Raw genomic sequence first — 19,527 nt, forward strand, 5'->3', positions numbered from 1 at the left:
CCCGTGCCCTTGTATGACCCAGGTGGTCGGGAAGAGTGTCTTTCCTTGGTTTCTTCCCCTGGTCCAGAGGCTTTAACACCAGACGTGCCCTGATAAGACTGGAGTCGTGGTGCTGGTGCCACCGAGTGGCTGCCGGGCTTGGGTAGTAAGGGACTCGTTCTTAGCCCTCCTTGTGGACTTAGAATTTCTGATTATGCTTATGCTTTACGACCATTCTGTCATGAAAAGACGCTAAATGAGATGACAGATGTACAAACTGAGCCTTTCTGTGGGTCACGGAGTCCCCCGCCCTCTCCCGGGAGCCCCATTCCTACAGCCTCCTTGTGAGTGGCTCCCCCTAGAGTTGAGCGGTGCCTTAGCCATGCCAGCCTTGACTGAGCATCCCTGGGCTCATGCTCGTGATAATTCTCCCAGGCCTTATTGCCTGCTCCTTAAATATGAGGGAATCGGCCCTTAGGGTAATGGGAAATTCAGGGTTGAAACTCGAGTTTATCTGACTCCCAGCTATGGTCAAAACCGTCACCCATACTGCTGGTTTCCATTTTTAGCAGGAAATACTTGAGTTTGCGGCTACAAAAATGCACATTTCCTATTCAGATTCAGGTCAGATTTTCATTATTTGGAGAACTATTTAGATTCCTAAAGGTGGGTATAAAATAAAATAGCCCAGCTTGGGCAGGGCCCCAGCTTTAAAGTTGGTGTGTCTTGGGGACTGCAGTGGTGTGAAGGGAAAGGAACTGCCTCATGTCTCGGTTGCCAAGGTTCGCAGTTTCCATGGCAACCCTAAATCCGGAGTTATCCGGATAATTGAGATACTGCTGCACCTTAATGTTTCCAGGTACCCGAGGGTTTCCAGGTATCACCCTTGCATGGGTCAGGGGCAGGGTCTTCACGGCTGAAGGAACCGGGTGCAGGGAGGATTATTTCTGGCAGATTGAAATTATTCTGATGGCTTCTCCATGTGTATTCAGGCCTGGATCAGAAATCACAGGTCAGGAAGGAGCTTCATAAACGGAATACGGATCCATAGTAAGTTACCATGGAGATGTGGAAAGTATGCTACTTTTTTTTTTTTTAACTATAGCAGAAAATACTGACTCATTGGGGCTGCAGTTCCAGCTAAAAGAGGGTCTTTTCCCCCAGGCTACTCACACAGCCCTGATGGTGTCTGAGAAGCTTCGTGCAGACAGCCATGCGGTCAAGTTCGGTTGCCCGAAGTGGGTCTGTCTTGTCCACAGCACCTGCTTCTGCGCCCACAGGTGTCCAGTGCTTGGTGATCAGGGGTTCAGAGTCACTTTCCTCCTTGAAGAGCTGATGCAGGCCGGGGAGAGGTGGAGTTTCCGACATATCTGAGCAGAAAGATGTCAAAAGAAGAGGTACTGGAATTTGGAGACAATCTGTTCCTGACGAGCAACTTTTGCTCAGCTCTAACTCGCTAAACCTTGGGCCAGTTTTCACCTCTGTAGAAGCAAGTGGGATTATGGAACCTGCAATTGGGTTGTGATGGGCATTTACAAATATGTAAAGTACATGTTGAGCACATGGGCGAGAAAGGCTCAGAATGATATAGCTACTGAGTGTCTTTTTCTAAGCTTCTCTCTGGGGGCAGTTTATGAAAAAACTCTTTAAAAATATATTATAAACATGGGGGAAAAAAGCCAGCCCTACCCTCTCGGATGTAAATGCGTGAAACCTCATAGGAAATAATCTATCCAGGCTGCACAAGCTGCAGAGCTGAAAAGGGTGCAGAGGCTGCAGAGAGGAAGCCAGAGTCACACACAAGCCTGGACTCTTTGACTCCCACCCAGGCCTCTGCGGCTCCCCGAGTCCCCTTCCGAGGAGCCCTGGGCTCACCCAAGCAGCCCCCTTGCCCTGGGTCCTGCTTGATGGTTGACCCCCTCTAGCCTTGGGCGGTCACACGCTCATAGTAAAATGGTTTATCTGATTTCTGGGACCATATCAAGGTTTTTAACATTTTTTTATTTCCTGTTATTAGTCGGTTTCCTAGTTACTCGGCAGAACTAAAACCCGGCCCGGCTGAAGCCTGTCATTATTCATTGAATATTACGACTTGATTCACAAGGAACATCAGGTTTTCCACTAAATTAAACCTAATAAAAGTACGGCCCTTGTACTTCAAGATCAAAAGTCGAAGGTGTTAGAAGGAAATTAAAAGTCAGGAGGCATATGGGGTGAAATGCCCAGATACGCCATTTCACCCTGAGTTTAAAAGTAGTCTTAATGCTTTCCTTAAGAAAGGGGGAAGTTCATAAAAGAGGAGAGGAAAGCGGGTATTACAGTAGAATGTATGCGTTGTTAATACTAAATGTCTAGAGAGTAAAATGCAGATTAGGGTTCTTTAGAATCCAGACATAATTATTAAAATGATGAGCTTACCAAGTCGTCCTGTAAAAAACAATAATGAAAACGTTTCCCTAGAAACACATCTGTATTTACTTTCCAGTCCAAATCAGTAGTCAACAGACAGTTGGAAGTGGTTTCCAGTTGCAAGTTAAACAGACGTCATTTGGTTTGAGGTGTATCATTTATTCATTCAGCAAACACAGTGTCAGCTGCTGAGGAGACGGATGAGTAAGGGCTTAGTCCCTGCCCTCAAAGAAGTAAAAATGAGGTACCCAGTTCTGCAGAAATCACACACTACTGTGAAACTTTGGAAATCCTGGAGGCTGGGGGCCAGTGGAGGAGAAAATGCCCTTGGAGGCAGAAATAATATAATTCATGCATATTCTGAGACCCTGTGTGTCCTTTGCTGACCATTCATCCTGCAGTCACTGGGTGGTATCTGTCTGCAGTTATTCCAGAGACATGTTGGGGTCGAGGAACAGATGAAACGAAGCTTTATAACTGCCCTTCCCTGCCCCCGTCTATCCCCACAACACACAACAAACATGCACACGACACAGACACCATCCAGCTGCCCTCTGTCCTTACCCATCTGCCGGCCAGCACAGGTACCAGGATCCAGGCCAACCTTGGGTCACCTAGCACCATCCCCAACAAGATGGTCCCAAACTCTACAAGAGCCGGAAGTGTCTACCCTCTTCTTTACGATGCCCGGGAACAGCAAACGTGGGTGTCTCCCCGAGGTCAGAACCTCTCCTAATGTCCGGTGTTAATTTCCTCTGCTTGTTGGCATCCTCCCTTATTTGTCCCTTGGGTTCCCCGTGGACAGGCAGGCAGGCATGATAACTATCTAGGGCCTGTGGTCTTATCCTCTGACGGGTAGCCTGTGGGGTCAGACTCCCTGGGGTTAAATCCCAGCTCAGCTTTTCACTAGCCATCCCATTGAGGCCCCGGCAAATTCCTTAGCCTCGCTGGGTCTCAGTCCAGAGAAGTTTCCTTCTCTGTCCAGTTTGCATAACAGTGGGCCTTTTCTCTTTGGGCTACCTGACAGTTCAATGAGTTAAGATCTCTTAAGCACTCAGAACAATGCCCGGCACATAATTAAGTTCAAGGTGGTGATAAATGAGCAGCAGCCCCCCTGGGACTGGGACAGGCGAGATGGTCCAGCCAATCCGTTCACCCACCTCTGATCCTTGCCTTGTTCTACGCTCTAAGCAGGATCTTGTTTCCACAACAAGAACTAAGACCAAGACCGATGCCGCCAATAGGAGCCCCCATTCCACTCTAGTCCTCGTGCCTTTGGTGACAAGAGACCAGCAGATGAAACACTGAATTTTAAAATTGGAAAAAACTTTAGAGGTAATGCATGAGCCCAACTGCTGTCGTTATAAGGAAACTGAGGTCCAGAGGAGATTAATTCGCTGTCCGCAGTCATCTGATGATTTCCCGGCTGGGCTGGGGCCACCGTCCAGTCCTGCCCCCACTGCCTCCCTGACGCAGCTGTGTTCCCTTATAAGGCAGTGCTTCTGGAGTATATAAACCACCTTCAAAATCCACTGTGATATGAAGCTGCCGGATGACATGCTTCAGGCAAGTCTGAACAACGAAAATAGTAAGAGGAACCCGTTGCGTTCTGCAGAATTGATCATCCCTAAATAAATGTGTCTGAAGTGTGAGTCAGACCTGCACAGATATATGATTTTGCAGTTGTGTGTATTTTTTTTTTTCTGAATCACAAAATGATCCCCAGTATATTGGTCTGAATAACGCTCCAGGCACCAACCTGATTTATTTATTTGGCCCACTGGGCACCAAACCGCTAGTCTTCACACAAGCGAAGAGTTAGTCACTGCTGTGCCAGTCGGTCTAGCACATGGTTAAGTAATGATTAAGTTAATTTGCCTGCCGCTTTTGGTGACAAAATGAAACCTGGATTAGCATTTTTAAAACTCAGTAACATGACAGACGTAGCAGCATGTGAATAAATCACTAAAATGTTGGGATATTTATGTTACATTCATTCTTTTGAGGAATGGCTTTCCAGTGGGTACAAGATTTTTTTCCCCACTTCTTCGCATTTATGAATCTTGGTGTCTTCGTCTGTTTCAGACCTGCTGAGCTGTGAGTATCTCTGGTTTCTCGCCGTTACATGAATCAACTCTTCTCATTAAAGCTGATGCTGGTTTTGCCTCTAAATGCCAGACTTTGGTTGGTTGAAGGTGCCTTTGTTAGGTTGAGGGTGAGGAGGAGAGCCCACCCTCTACTGGGAGAACCAGCCGCACTCATCTTCTGGAAGATTCTCCCAGAATGCCGCAGGAATCGCCCCAGCCCTCCCAGCAAAGAAACATCCCTTCACTTGCCACCTTCATCAAAACAAGGTTGACTGGCAGGACTTGCTGTCAGAACACCTAGCAGGGACACCCCCACGCCCCTCGACGCCTGGAGAAACGACAGGTGGTGGGACCAGATCTCAGTAGCCATCTTTTTTTTTTAAGCATTTCTTATTGATTTATAATCACTTTACAATGTTGTGTCAAATTCTAGTGTTCAGCACAATTTTTCAGTCATACATGGACATATACACACTCATTGTCACATTTTTTCCTCTGTGATTCCCTGTGCTATACAGTATAATCTTGTTTATCTATTCTACAATTTTGAAATCTCAGTCTATCCCTTCCCACCCTCTGCCCCCCTGGCAACCACAAGTCTGTATTCTATGTCTATGAGTCTATTTCTGTCCTGTATTTACGCTTTGTTTTTTGTTTGTTTGTTTGTTTTTGTTTTTGTTTTTTAGATTCCACATATGAGCGATCTCATATGGTATTTTTCTTTCTCTTTCTGGCTTACTTCACTTAGAATGACATTCTCCAGGAGCATCCATGTTGCTGCAAATGGCGTTATGTTGTCGGTTTTTATGGCTGAGTAGTATTCCATTGTATAAATATACCACATCTTCTTTATCCAGTCACCTGTTGATGGACATTTAGGCTGTTTCCATGTTTTGGCTATTGTAAACAGTGCTGCTATGAACATTGGGGTGCAGGTGTCATCTTGAAATTCTTAACACTTAAAAATAAAAATAAGGGGCTTTTTTCCATTTCGCACTGGGCCTGGCAAATTATACAGCTGGTCTCAGGTGGGACACTTCCTCCCAGGGCTTTCCCCACACGCAGGGTGCCAGCAGCTGCTTCTGCTACACAGAACACGGCAGACAGGTGGCTGCCAGTCCCCTGCTCCCGAGGCAAGTCCGGGCCTTTGTGTTAGTCTCACTTGGTGTCTTCAAACTACACACTACATGCTGTAGAAACACACATAAACACCTTGCTTGGGATATAATTCACAGATCATCACATTGGCCCATTTAATGTATGATTTTCAGAATATTCACAGATATGTACGACCTTCAGCCCTGTCGATTTGAGAACATTTTCATCACTTCAAAAAGAAATCCTGTTCCCGTTAGCTGTCACCCCATCAGCCCTTCGATCCTCTAGCCCTGAGTAACCACTGATCTGCTTTCTGTCTGCCTGTTCTGGGCATTTCTTACGAATGGAGTCTTTTGTGATTGGCTTCTTTCACTCAGCAGACAGTTCTCAAGGGCCATCTGTGTGTCCGTACTTCATTTTTCTTTATAGCCAATATATATTTTATCATCTCCAATTATCTGGTTTCTGTTGGCAGGTACCTGTGAAACTGCTGACTTGTCAATGAGTCTTAGAGCATCTTTAACACCCTGAGAAGGGTGGGGGGGCGCTGATTCTCTCTTCCTGGACCCGCCTGGGCAGAGGAGGAGGAAGAAGTGAAGCCAGAGTCGGGATGGGAGGGGCCTGGGCTGTTCCAGACAGCCCATCACTGGACTTCGTTCAGGTCCCACCTGTCCTCCCCCGGCAGCGGCCCTCCTAGGTGTGGGCCACCCCAGGAACAGTGGGCCTTCCTCATGGGAGGGAGACCAAGGAGGCCCTCCCCTCTCTGAGCTGGCACGCATGTTTCTTTGAAAGGAGAAGAATGTTTGACTGAACTTAGCAAGTGGTGTCATTGTATCTTCTTGTTTAAATCACCCTACCCTTTGGTGTTTGTATAGAAAAAAATGAGTAAACCATTTCCCTACAAGAAGCCCCTGATCTAGTTTAGGGGAAAACAAACAGCCATTTGACATTTTGTTCCTTCATTCCAGTTTTATGGAGATATAATTGGCATCATTTGACACTTTTAAAACGACTTTTCAGTGTGACTTGTGAATTTGACTACTTCTCATTGCTAAAGACTTCTAAGCCTTATGTTGTTCTCAACACAGCAGCCAGAGGGATCCTGTTGAGTCATCAGTCAGTCCTGTCCCTCCTCAGCTGAAACCCTCCAATGGCCCCGTGCAATTCAGAGGAAAAGCCTGAGGCCCCGGCAGGCCTCCTGAGGTCCCGGGACCTGGCCTCTCTCTGTCTCTGTCACCTCTCCTCCCTCCCCATCCTGCTGCTCCTCAGGGTACCACCTGACCTCCCCCAAACACCTTTCCTGGGAAAGCTCTTCTTCTGTCTAAAGCTTCCACCATTTGTGGGGAGGGTACAGCTCAGTGGCAGAGCACTTATGCGCTTCTGCTCAGCATGCATGAGGTCCTGGGTTCAATCCCCAATGCCTCCATCTAAATAAATAAATAAACAAACAAACAAACAAACAAACCTGTCCTCCCCCCAAAAAGACACATAAAAATAAAATTTCAGCCTTTCCTCATCTGACACGGCATGATGTTTTCCCCCCAGGCCCTTGAAATTAATGTTCTTTACATTTTACTTTTTCACGCTGTTAATTTTCTGTCTACCTTCCCAGCATGAATTCTGCTCCATGAGGGCAGGGATGGTATCCGTTTTGTGCCCTACTTTCCTGCGGTGCTCAGAACAGTTCCTGATGCTGCACTCAGTAAATATTTGCTGAGTAAATGACGCTAAGGAGCTCTGAGGACGAGTTTTTGTTACCTCTCCAAGAAACACATAAAATGTTGGTCGGTAAGTATGGATGTATGTGTTAAAAGTGTCACCAACCACAGGAGGCAAATGCATGATGTGATGTCTTTCGTCATACTCTGCTGAAGCAGTAAAAACCAGAATAGTGGTGGGAAGATGCATTTTTATATTTCTTTATACTTTTCTTAGGTTTACCTTCTACGACTTTACTTATTTTGAATAGCATGACTATTTCTTGCTTAAAGGACTTGCCCAAAGTCACAGAGCAAACTTCAAAGTGATTCAGGACTAAAATCCCCCGAATTTTTCATTGAGAGTGTTTTCCCACTGAAGTAAATAGAATAGCACCTCGCATGTGCGCAGCCCTTGACAGCTAACACATGGTTTCACAGACGCCGCTGCCCTGTCCCTTGCCCCGGGGTAAGCAGGACATGCCCAGTTATCCCTGGTTAACCAGGGAGGGAACTGTGACTCAGCCTGGCCAGCATCTTGCCCTGTGGCCGGTAGGCCAAGCTGAGGGCCAGGACCGGACCTCTGCTCTTGTAGTGACTTGATGACAGACCAAGCCATCTGACTTCCTTGTGCTTTGCAGACCACGACTTGACCCTCGGCATTCAAGGCTGTCATGTGGGTCGGCTCCATCGTGTGAGGGCAACCCGAAGTCCCCGGGTGGGCTGGGTTTTAAAACTTGGCTGAGATGCGTGTCTCAAGGGCTGCAGCCGTGCGGCTATTGAGGGCACATCGCCCACTCACTGCCCAGCATGCATTCCGCCTTGACTTGGGTGGGTTCCCCTCTCCTGGCCTGTGCAGTAACTCTCCACAAGGGGTAACAGTCATGTCCTTGAAGTCGTTCGAATGGTGACCCCCCTCCCCAAAGTTATGTCTGCATCCTAACCCCTGGCAGATGTGACCTTATTTGGAAAAAAATAAAGTTTTTGCAGACACAGTTATTGAAGAATCTCAAGATGAAATCATGCTGGGTTATCCCAGCAGGCCCTCAATCAAATGACAAGTGTCGAGGAGAGACACAGGGAGAAGAGAAAGCCACGGGAAGATGGAGGCATGGTCTGGAGTGATGCAGCCATAAGCCAAGGAGCACCTGGGGCCACCAGAGGCTGGAGGAGGAGGCAGGAAGGATCCTCCCCTGAAGCCTTCAGAGGGAGCCCGGCCCTCCTGGCACCTTGATTCTGGACTTCTGGGCTCTAGAACTGTGAGAGAATGAATGCCTGTTTTACCAAGCCACGGAGCTGGTGGTGACTTGGTACAGCAGGCCAAGGGGAACTCATTCAATCCTCTTGTGAGATGAGACCCTGAAAAGAGAGCAGAAAGGAGAAACCAGGGATGAAGTCCAGAGATGATGCATTCTAAAAAAGTGTGGGGGTCTCTGAGAGAAAGAAAGTTCTGAGTAAGTTTAAAAAAGAGGGTAAAGAGTGAAATACTGAATTAAGCAGTGACTTGGATCTTTGACATCCTCTACAAGAAAATGAGGAAGGGGGGTGGTTTATGAAACTGCTTTACCAAATGCTCCAGCCAGTGGGAGCCACGTGCGTTTATGGTAGCAATTACATGTTGGAATCCTCAGTCTTGAGGGTGAGTCACCATCACAAGTCATGTGAAAAAAAATCATAAAAATAAAAGAATAAGAGCTTAGAGTTCAGATCAGTTACATGTTAATAGTGATGTGACGTGATCAGCAGCCGGAAGATGAGACAGTACCAGAGGTCATCTTTGGCTGAGGACATTCTCTGTTCATCCCTAGGTTCTCCTGGTTGGGCTCTGTACCCCCCACCCCTGCCCTAAATTTGGATCTGATCCTGTCCCTGTTCCTGAGTTGGGAAGAGAACTGGGCTGGCCACCTGGACTTTTGGACAGGGACCAAAAGTACACCAATGGCAGCCCCATGGTCTGGTGGGCATTGGACCCAGGGTCACTGCTGGGTCCCGAGAAGCCCCCTGGTCCCTGCTCTTCTTGCACCAGGACCTCCTCCTTCTCTCGCCTCTGGTCTCCAGGATGGAGCTTCTGCCTTGGTCTCATTTCTTCAGTTCAATCTTCTCTTCTTCCTGGTGTCCTCCGTCCCCTCCCTGACCAGAAGCCTGTCAAAGTTGCCAGCCGAGGACAGTCCCATACAGTGACTGACTGTCTACCTCTCCTCTGTGCGTGAACTGCACCGGGCTATCCTTCCAACCTACCTGCTAGCAGGTGCGAGTGTTATTGTGGGCCCCCGGGGCTGTCTTCGCACACTCCATCACAGACTGTGGAGAACGGCAGGAGGGCCAGCCAGGTGCCTGCACTGGGAGTAAAGATCCAGGACCAGGGTGCCTTGAACCAGTGACTTAATGGTGGAGATGGAGAAAAGGATCTACCATCCTAGGAACCGGTCCCACCAGTCCCAGTTGCTCAAGACAAAGCCCTGGGGGTCCTCCTTGGTTTCTCTTCTTCCTCAGCCCCGGAAACCATCAGCAAATCCTGTGCACCCTGCTACTTCCATGACATAGCTCAAATCCAACTACTTCTTTCTCTTTCTGCCTCTATAGTCTTGTTACCATTTGCCTCATCTTGACTGTGCGTCGGTCTTCTAAGTGTGGAGGACCCCTTCGCCCCAGCTCTCCTATGACTCATCTTTCACCCAGCAGTCAACCCAGTCTTGAAAAAGTAAATCCGGGAATGCTGCCTCCTCCAAAACTTCTCATTCCACATAGAATAGAATCCCTACTTTGTACAGTGCCCTAGAACACCTGGCCACACCTCCTCTCCCATCATTCTCCTCCTTCCTCATCATACTCCAGTACCCCAACCTCTGTCTATTCCTGGAACACCCAAACTGCTCCCACCCCAGGGCCTTTGCACTCGCTCTTCTCTGCAAGGCTCTTTGTCCTGTCTCTGCATCCAGGATAACCACCACTGGCTGTCCTCCTGACCCCCGATCAGAAGGAGCCTCACTGTCCTATCACCATTACATCACACTGGAAACACTTTTCCTAGCATTCAGCACTTCAAAAATTATCTGGTTAATTTATGTGTTTATTTTATTTTATTGTCCTTCTTCCCCATATTAAAGCACCAGGTCAGCGAGAGCAGAACCCTTGTCCATGTTGCTCATTGTGTCACGCGGCACCTTCAACAGCATCTGGTGTGTTCTAGGTCTTGATGAATGCAACTTCTGTGAACGAATAAATGAATCTGGCTAGATTCAGTGAGCCATTCCTGTCTCTCAGATCTTTATGACTCCCGAGTTTTATTATCCAAAGGCTCTTCCATCACTAGCCACTCTGAGTCACCTATAACCTTGATAAGCAAGTTGTTGAACAAACAGTGACTAAGACAAAGACCATGGTATGTCCCTAGGACTCTCCCTCTGGGTGACAATAACCTGGGATGATGAACTCTTCTTGTACAACTGCTCTGGAAGATACGAGACCCTGGTTGAAATATCCTGCTGAAGAGGAAACAACATCTGGCACATTCGCCTTTTCTGCTTCTCCATAACCTGTCAGATCCCACTGACAGCTTGTTTTCATGAAATCTTAGTGACCCCGAGGCCCTCACTCAGTTGGGTGTGCTTCCTGACTCAGTCCTGCCAGAGCAGTTGTGAAGTGTCCACTTCGGCCCAGATGTGTGCTGCACATGGCCTCTGTTCCTGCACTGACGTGGGTGGTGGACGCCTCGCAGCTGCTCTCCACCCAACAGGTGGTTGCAGAGCCCATGGGCCAAGGATGGGTGGCTCTCAGAGCCTTTGGTACAGAGACAGAGTTTCTCAACTGATTGACCCCTTAAAATACAGCAAAAGCCCTTAAACATAACATGTTAGGAACAAAATGCCACATATACAGGGGCTTAAATGAGATAGAAGTTTACTGTTCCCTGGCACAACACTTAGGGAAGATGGCCCAAGGCTGGTTTTGGTGGCTCAGAGACATTGGGACCTAGGCTCCTCCTATCTCACTCTGCCCTCGTCCCCCCTGGCTGACAATGTCTCATACCATGTCTACCTACCTTCCTGGGAAAGGAGGGAGGAGAAGCAGAGGCACTTTGCTTTAGGGACATGATTCAGAATTGCACATGGCAGTCCTGCTCATTCCCATGGATCGGGGCTTGGACACATGACTTCCTCTAGCTGCAGGGGAGGCTGGGAAGCGTAGTCTTCAGCTGGATGAGCCTGTGATGAGAATGGACACCCATGGAGGGGCAGAGGCTCAGCTACAGCCCTCCCTGCAACAAGCCCCGCCCCCTGGGGTATTTTCCTGTCCACCAGGGACATTCCTCGGGCTCTTCTATCTCTTGTCCTCTCTGAATCAATCTGGAATTGGAATTGTGCATTCTCGCTCCTCGATTTCCCTAACAATCAATCTCTTCTTTCTATTCTTAGGGATCTAAGAGGGACAGGCACGATAGTGTCTGGCGGTCCATTCCAATCAGATGCCCTCCCTCTGATGTCTTCCTTTCAGTGACTACTGCATCAAGCGTCCCAATATGCTGCCTAACCCGTTGCTCTGATTACGTTAGTCCCTGCTCACAAAAGTTCAATGCCTCCACGCTGCTCTTTTTTTTAATATACATTTTTATTGCAGTATAGTCACTTTACAATGTTGTATCAATTTCTGGTGTACAGCATAATACTTCAATCATACATGAACATATATGCATTCATTTTCATATTCTTTTTCACCGTAAGTTACTACAAGATACTGAATATAGTTCCCTGTGCTATACAGTATGAACTTGTTGTTTATCTGTTTTATGTATATTTGCACTGCTCTTAAAATGAAACCTAAGAGCTTGGCCTGGCTTCCCTCTGCATTGCCAGCTTCATCTCCCACTCTCCTCCCCTACCCACCTGGTGAGCCTCAAGATCCAGCCAAGGGAAGAGGAAGAGAAGGAGGAGAAAAGAGAAGAGAACTTCACTGAGGGCTTTCTGTAATCGTCGTTGCTGTGGTCTGAAGGCTTGCGAGGCTCCCAGATTCATATGCTGAAACCTAACCTTCCTTGAGATGGTATTTGGAGGTGGGGGGTTTGGGGGTGATTGGGTCCTGAGGGCTCTGCCCCATTTCGCACAGTGGTTCTTATGTAACCTCCCTGGTTTTGAACAGACTCCTGGGTCTTAACTCCTGGGCTGTGATGGTCAGTGTTGCCTGTTTCTCCCTAGAGATTCTAAGCTTCCTTAAGGTCCAGAAACTTCCCTTTCGCCTAGACCTTGAGTGTCCACGGGTGAAGAAGCACCAGGGTCTCTTAGAGGAGTCGTCGGTGGTTACTTCCAGGTGGGAGAGGCTGAGACTGAAACGGACTCCACGAGCCCAGTGGGTGCTAGGGTCCCAGCTGGCCTGATTGCAAAACCATCTCTTCATTCCTAGAGATTTCCGCAGGAGACAGCGGGCCTGGTGTCTGGTTGTGGTTACTGAATCATAGACTTGGCAGGAGCAAAACAGTGGGTGGCCCTCAGAAGGCATACCTAACACAGCTGGAAACCCTCCAGGTCTGGTGAACGGGGTCTGACCTGTGTCACCACACTGAACTTGGAAGGCTCTCAGTGGATCCCAAGGCCTGTATCTGTTCACAGACCCCGAGCTCTCACACCGCCCTCATGGATCAGAGCCTTCCTGCTGAGCTCCTCCACAGGGCTCTGAGTTCATTTACTGGGAACCTGTGCATCTTCCAGGGTAAGCTGGACACAGGCTGTCTGTTAATACCAGCCCCGGGGGACTCAGATACTTCTGGGTTTTGCTGGAGAATGGGCTGCCTTGTGGGTCAGGTAACAGAGCCATGTGACCCAGGAAGCTATGACAGGAAGCTGGGGCTTTGCCACCACCATGTGATCTTGAACAGGACCTTTCACTTCCGATGCCTTGGTTTCCCCCATAAAACAGAGATAATGCAACCTGCTCTGTCAATGGTACCTGCCCCTGCTTCCCTTCTCTCCCCCCGCCACAGATATTTATCAAGTGCCTGCCACGTGCCAGCCCCAGTTCTGGGCAGCCTGGGATACATTAATGAACAAAATAGACAAATATGTCAGCCCTCATGGAGTTTATATAAGGACAGGGGAATACACGTGACAAATAAGAAGCATAATGAGTCAGTATCTAGTAATTAAAATGACAGTAAGTTCATAGATGGGTAAAAAAAGGAAAAACAAGCAAACAATGACAAGGCAAGGAAATTCAAATTACAAATGACAAAGTCTCCTTAAGATGGTCTAATGCACTGGGTGTCAAGCCTTTTTGTCTCAGGATTCCTCTGCATTCTTAAAATTTCTTGTTTATGTGGATCCTATACAGTTTTTTACCATATTAGAAATCAAAACTGGAAGGTGTTGAAAATATGTGTTTGTTTTAAAATAATGACAATCAACCTATTACATGCACACATGAATAACATTTCTTAATGAAAAGTAACTATATTTTCTAAAACAGCAAAACATTAGTGTGAAGCATGGAATTGTTTTATATTTCTGTGAATCTTTTTTGTGTCTGGCTTACTGGAAGGCATTTGGAGTCTCACATTTGCTTCTGAATTCAACCCCTCGCAGTATTACATCACAAAGCCACTGAAGGCCCTGTGAGAGAGAGGGAGTGAAAAAGGCAAAATACTTATGAAAGTTTTGACCTCACAGATGCTGGGGGAAAAGGGCTCAAGGATCCCTAGGTGCCCTGGACCACACTTTGAGAACCACTGCCCTGATGTATTCCAATCTCATTCTTCAGATGAGAAAACAGAGGCCGTGAGTGCGACAGTGTGTTTCTGAGGTCTCTCAGCTGATCAGTAGCACAGACTGAGGACCAGATGCACAACTTCTTACCGTAGCCCAAGAGTTTCTCCCCAGCAATAAGGTTTATTTGTTGCTTGATTATTTTAACACCAAGCAAATGACCAGGTATTTAATGGTGCTCCTAATGAAGGCACATCTGTTATTTTTATTTTTTTATTCTTTAAATTATTTTATTATTATTTTTTAATTTATTTACTTTTTGGTGGGGGAGATAATTAAGTTTATTTATTTTTTTCTTTAGAGGAAGTACTGAGGATTGAACCTAGGACCTTGTGCATGCTAAGCATGTGCTCTACAACTTGAGCTACACCTTCCCACCGAAGGCACACCTTTTAAAATAAATACGGTACAAACTCAACGGCCACCCACAGCCCAAGGTAAACCACATACAGGCCCACGGAGCACGGCTGTCAGTGGCGTGTTTACCGCTCCATCCGTCTCACTGGGCTCTGGTCTGCACAATGCCCCTTTGTGCTTTCTGAAAGGCCTGTGTGTTTGAGGTGTACCCTTGGGTACAGTGAGAGGAGTCATTACAATAACAGTAAATATTCCCTTTGATGAAAGGAACAAAGGTGATTTAAGCTGAATCTTGTGAGAGGAGGGGAGGTAATGAGTTGCTCTGTGTCAACTGGTCACACTTGGAAGAGAATTCCATCTCCTGGATGAGTGTATTTGACACACCTTGACTTCAGTCCCAGAGGGGCCCCAAGTTGGCTTAATCACAGCCAACTAGTATGAATGGATCACCTCCTCTGATTCAGGGATCATAGGGACAGAGCTGCCAGTGGTCACCACCAATTCTTGGTTTCTATTCCTAGAAGGGCAGGCCCTTGGAGTGAGTGTGGTCTCAGTAAACAGTGCCTTCACCAAGCTCTCCAGGTGTTGTAGGCATTAGTCATCTAGATGTTATCGAGATGTAGAAAGTCCTGACTGAGTTGGGAGTGAGTCACTGGGCCCCATCAAAGACCAAAGAGACAAACAGAAACGAAGCAGAAAAATCAATATGGTGCCCTTCACCCGATGGGCTGGGCAGAGATTGTGCGAGAAAAAGATTTCATCACCCGGAAGGAAGGTGGTATCCTGGCACCCCCCACAAACCGTACCAGCTGTGGGGCCCAGGGAATGGGTGGGAATCTCTGAGCTGGTGCCCAAGACCTGTTACGTTAGTCCACTGTTGCTCTGGTGTCTTACAGTCGTCTGTCCCCTTTTAGAATGTAAGCCTGTAAAACCAGCCACGTGGGGGTAAGGCTGAGGGGTATCTGGGAGGAAGGAAAGGGAAGGGGGCTTTGTCAGAGAAAGAAGTGGGTTGCTATTAGAATTAGGAAGGCCAACTCCCAAGTTTTAAAGTTTATTCTCTTATTAAACAGCTTTAACTAAGAATCTGTATTTTAAGATTTTAGCTCCTTGTCTTTTTAAGACATTTTTGATATAAAATAATCTGGTTGATAAGGCTTTTATGGCTATTGTAAATCTGAATTATTAAATATTTACTGTTTATTGAGACTGCAGTAAGTCGAAGGTGACATTTAATGGACTAGATTCTATAAAATAATTATTTTTTATGTTTCCCTTTTCAAATTTTCAACTCTCTTGTTTTGTTCATAAAGCTGCATTTTATAAATTAAGCATAGATGGAAAAACCTGGGCCAGTAAATATTGTCTCATGACAAAGCTCAATACTAATGCCAATTTTTAAAAAAACTGTTGCTTTCAAATCTAGTGAATATATGTATGTTTATGTATAACTGAAAAATTGTGCTCTACGCTGGAATTTGACACAACATTGTAAAACGACTATAACTCCATACAAAATGTTAAAAAAAATTGAGAAATTATCTAGACAGCATTTAAAGTATATAAATAATTATGTACCATATTTAATGTAATGTTGAATAGTTTAAAGAACCTTTGACTTATTTCTATTGAAATGACACTTAGATACCCTTATCTTCACTGTAAGAAGTGGACATTCTTATTAGTGACACTCGCTCATCTGTATCACTTATGATTGGTGACAGTCACTCACGTAACACTTGTAGACTTTCTGCCCTGGGTCAGTGTTGTGGGGAGTATTCAGTGAGAAGTGTTTTCTTGCTTTCTGTCTGACAAAGTTAATGCCCTTCTTTCTATGTGTCATAAGGACTTGGACCCCTTCCACGATTTAGCATATTCATAAGAACATTCGAGACCTGCCTGAATCAGATACCCTGTGTGTTTCCCAGTGCGTAAGGCAGTGAATGAGAAAATGCAGGCTTCTTAACAATGCATATTCTCAGTTCTCCTTATATCAATTCACATAGCAGGGGGAGGTGTTCAGCACATATTTGCTGAATGAATGTCAGGACCAGATTGCAGAAGGAAAAAATATATATATTATGGAGTCAAGAAACCATACATTTTACAAGAAAATTCCCATCTTGATTAAAAAAAAAAAAAGCACTTTAAAAAATTGGTTGTTTAGTGGTGGATGGGCAGGATGGGCAGGAATTTCAGGAGAATCTTGAGATAAGCCAGGACACAAGACACAGACACAGGGACTGTAATCCCGCAGCGCTCCCAGGCTTGGCGTGACCCTCACAGGAAAAGATAATGTGAGTCCCCGGGAACCTCCACCCCCCCCAGGCCTTGGGGGCCAAGGTGATTACTAAACCCTGCAGATCTTGGTATTGTTGAAATAACTGACCAGGCCCCAGACAGACAGGCTGCTGCCTGGGGGTACCGCGTCAGCAAACCCAAACAGGTAACTTTCGCGTCCCTGTAAATGTCCTGCTTGACCAGAAAAACAGTATCTCGGGTCGGCCATTCCCCGAATGCCCAGCCACCTCTGGGTTCTGCACTCGCGCCCTTGTGTTCCTTTTGTTTTTTGTGGGGGTTAGGGAGGAGGGAGCTGGGTTTTATTTATTAATTTTATTTTTAGAGGAAGGGCCGGGGCCTCGTACATGCCAAGCATGTGCTCTACCACTTGAGCTCTGCCCTCCCCCCATTGTTTTTCACTCTTTATCCTATAAAAGCCTCCTGCCTTCTGCCCCGTTTTGCCATTCTCCCAATGGACACTGTCTGCTTCATGAAGTGTTAAGTATAATTTGTTTATATCGCCTAAATTGTCTTTTAAAATCATTTTTTAACAGTACCATTGGGGCCTGGTAAAAGATGAACGAAGGCGTATTAACATTTTTGAGTTTATTTGAACAAAAAGCTATTGGAACTGGGCAGCACCAAACTGGAAACGGTCAGCAGCCCGCTGCCCGCAGCCCCCAGAGAAACACACAGCAGAGAGGCAGCGAGGAGGCAATGACAGCAGATTCGTGGTTGGTTGTCGTGTAAGGTGTGGTTGGCTGTTTGCGACTGGTTGGCCTTAGTTTTTGATTTTGGAACGTCCAGGCATTTACAGGCTTAGGTTCTGGTTTGCTCTCATAGCTGCCCTGGTCTTAGAGCCACATCGGGCTAATAGCCTCCTTGTTTAATTAATTTATTGGGCTTAAACTGCCAAATTTGGGATTAGAAACCTATAAAAATTTAATTTTAGGACATCACCTTAAAAGAAATAGTTTGCCCCAAAGCAGCCACATTTAGACTAATAGATAGTATGCTGGACTATTTTTTAATTTTTTTTTTTTTTTTTTTTGTGACCAGATATTTTAGTTTGCAGTACACTAGTGAGACGGGGAGGAAAGGGGCGGGCACAACCATTAAAGAATGACGCAGCCTTAACACCAAAATGGCAGGAGATTCAAGTCCCAGTAGACCTTGAGGCTCAAGATGGCGGGACACTTGACTTCCAGTAGACCTTGAGCTTCATTATATGCTCGTTGTAATGTATTAGCATTAGGAGTGACACTCCCACAGGTGCCAGGACAGTTCCAAGGCTGACCATAGAAGGTCAAAAAGTGGGCCGTGGCCCAATGCCTGGGAGTCCCCTCCCCTTTCCCAAAGCAGTTGGAATAACCCTCCCACTTGTTAGCTTATGACGTTACCGAGCTCATAAAAACTAGCAGCGCCCTGCCTCGTGGCCGCTCTCCCTCCTGAGTGCGATGGCTTGCACTCTGTCTGTGGAATGCGTGTTCACTTTTACTTTAAACACCCACCCCCACATCTTGTGGCCTCTCTGGCCTTCTGAGATGGCCTACACTTGATCGATAAGAGTATGTATCTCTGAATAAATCTACTTTTACTCTATTATGTTTCGCTCTTGACTTCTTTCCTGCACAAAGCCAAGAACCCTCACTTGGTGGGGCGCATTGTAACCGAGACACTGGACATGCCCTCCTCTCGCACCCCATTTTCCTGTATCCCTAGGGTGTAAATCAATTCAGTGGCAACCCTGTAGAATTAAATGTTCACGCTATACAAAGTGTGAGTTCTGTTTTGGATGTATTTCGAGAGGCAGCCAGGCTGTGGATTAGATCCTGGCATGGATGGAGCCTTGGCTCTGTCTTTCACTAGCTGTGTGACCTTGGGCTAGGCGCTGACCTTCTCTGGGCCTCAGCTGTAACGTGGAGATCAGAGCACCGACCTCAGTGCTGCTGTGAGGATCAATAGCCACCCTGATGATTGATTGATGGACCTACCTACCATCTTCTATCTACTTACTTGTCTATCGACCTGCCTATCACACAGTCTGTAGACCAGGTCACAGTGTTTTGGCACAATCTCTGCAGGAAACACAAATGCTGTCATTGACCATACTGCATCCAAAAACGACTTGATTTTGTGCTTTTGTATAAAATAGGACTGGTCACTTCTCTAATTTGAGAACCTAGTAGATTGATGAAAGTTTGAGAATCTAGTAGAACATAGTAAAAATGAAAAACTGAGAAGAAAACTTAAAGTATTACTTTCTGGTCTTTGTTCTATCCCACTGCTGTGTAATAGAATAGAAATGACTTTTTAAAGCTCAGTTTAATTGCATGGGACAGTGGAGTGAATCAACCTACTGTTTTAAGCAGGGGATTACAGCCCACAGGCCATGAGCGGCCACTTGGGCACACAGCCCGTTTCTTACTCTATAAAATGGAACTCTGACGTGCTGAACTCCCTTTAGCGCCCCGTCCCAGGGAAGATTAATGAGACAATGTTTGCTCAGAGCTGGGCTGGAGCAAATACTTTCAGCAAAGCCTGTTTCTTCCTTCTCGGAAGACCTTCTTTAAGTTATGTAAATAGAAACTATTTTGATTTAAATGGAACCTGCTGCTCGATTAGCAGTGAGTGATGTTTCTGGCATGCCTAAAGTAAACCACTGGGTGAAAATGAATTACCGCCCTGGCAGCCTTCCTCTTTGATAAGGACTTGATCATGCTGATAACCTTGCAGAAAGAGGGTTCTCTCTCTTTTTCCTGAAGAACCGAACCTGACTAATGGATACTAAATTTAAGATGCCCAATTAATCCCTTACATTTAAAAGTTTTCTATCTTTGGTTTCAGACAAAAAATGATAGACCCTGCAGC

The 19,527-nt window shown here is 46.4% G+C and overlaps 1 long non-coding RNA gene across 1 annotated transcript; it reads right to left on the reverse strand.

Moving 5' to 3' along the window:
• Nucleotides 1–184: 184 nt before the first annotated feature.
• LOC116658970 lies at nucleotides 185–3,591 on the reverse strand. Its single transcript, XR_004314219.1, has 3 exons — nucleotides 2,953–3,591; nucleotides 1,153–1,349; nucleotides 185–973 (listed from the first exon to the last, which is right to left on the reverse strand). It is a non-coding gene; the product is annotated as an uncharacterized LOC116658970 (long non-coding RNA).
• Between the last annotated feature and the right edge of the window lie 15,936 nt (nucleotides 3,592–19,527).

The sequence above is a fragment of the Camelus ferus genome, chromosome 1 (assembly GCF_009834535.1).
Source record: "Camelus ferus isolate YT-003-E chromosome 1, BCGSAC_Cfer_1.0, whole genome shotgun sequence".
Classification (NCBI taxonomy): Eukaryota; Metazoa; Chordata; class Mammalia; order Artiodactyla; family Camelidae; genus Camelus; species Camelus ferus.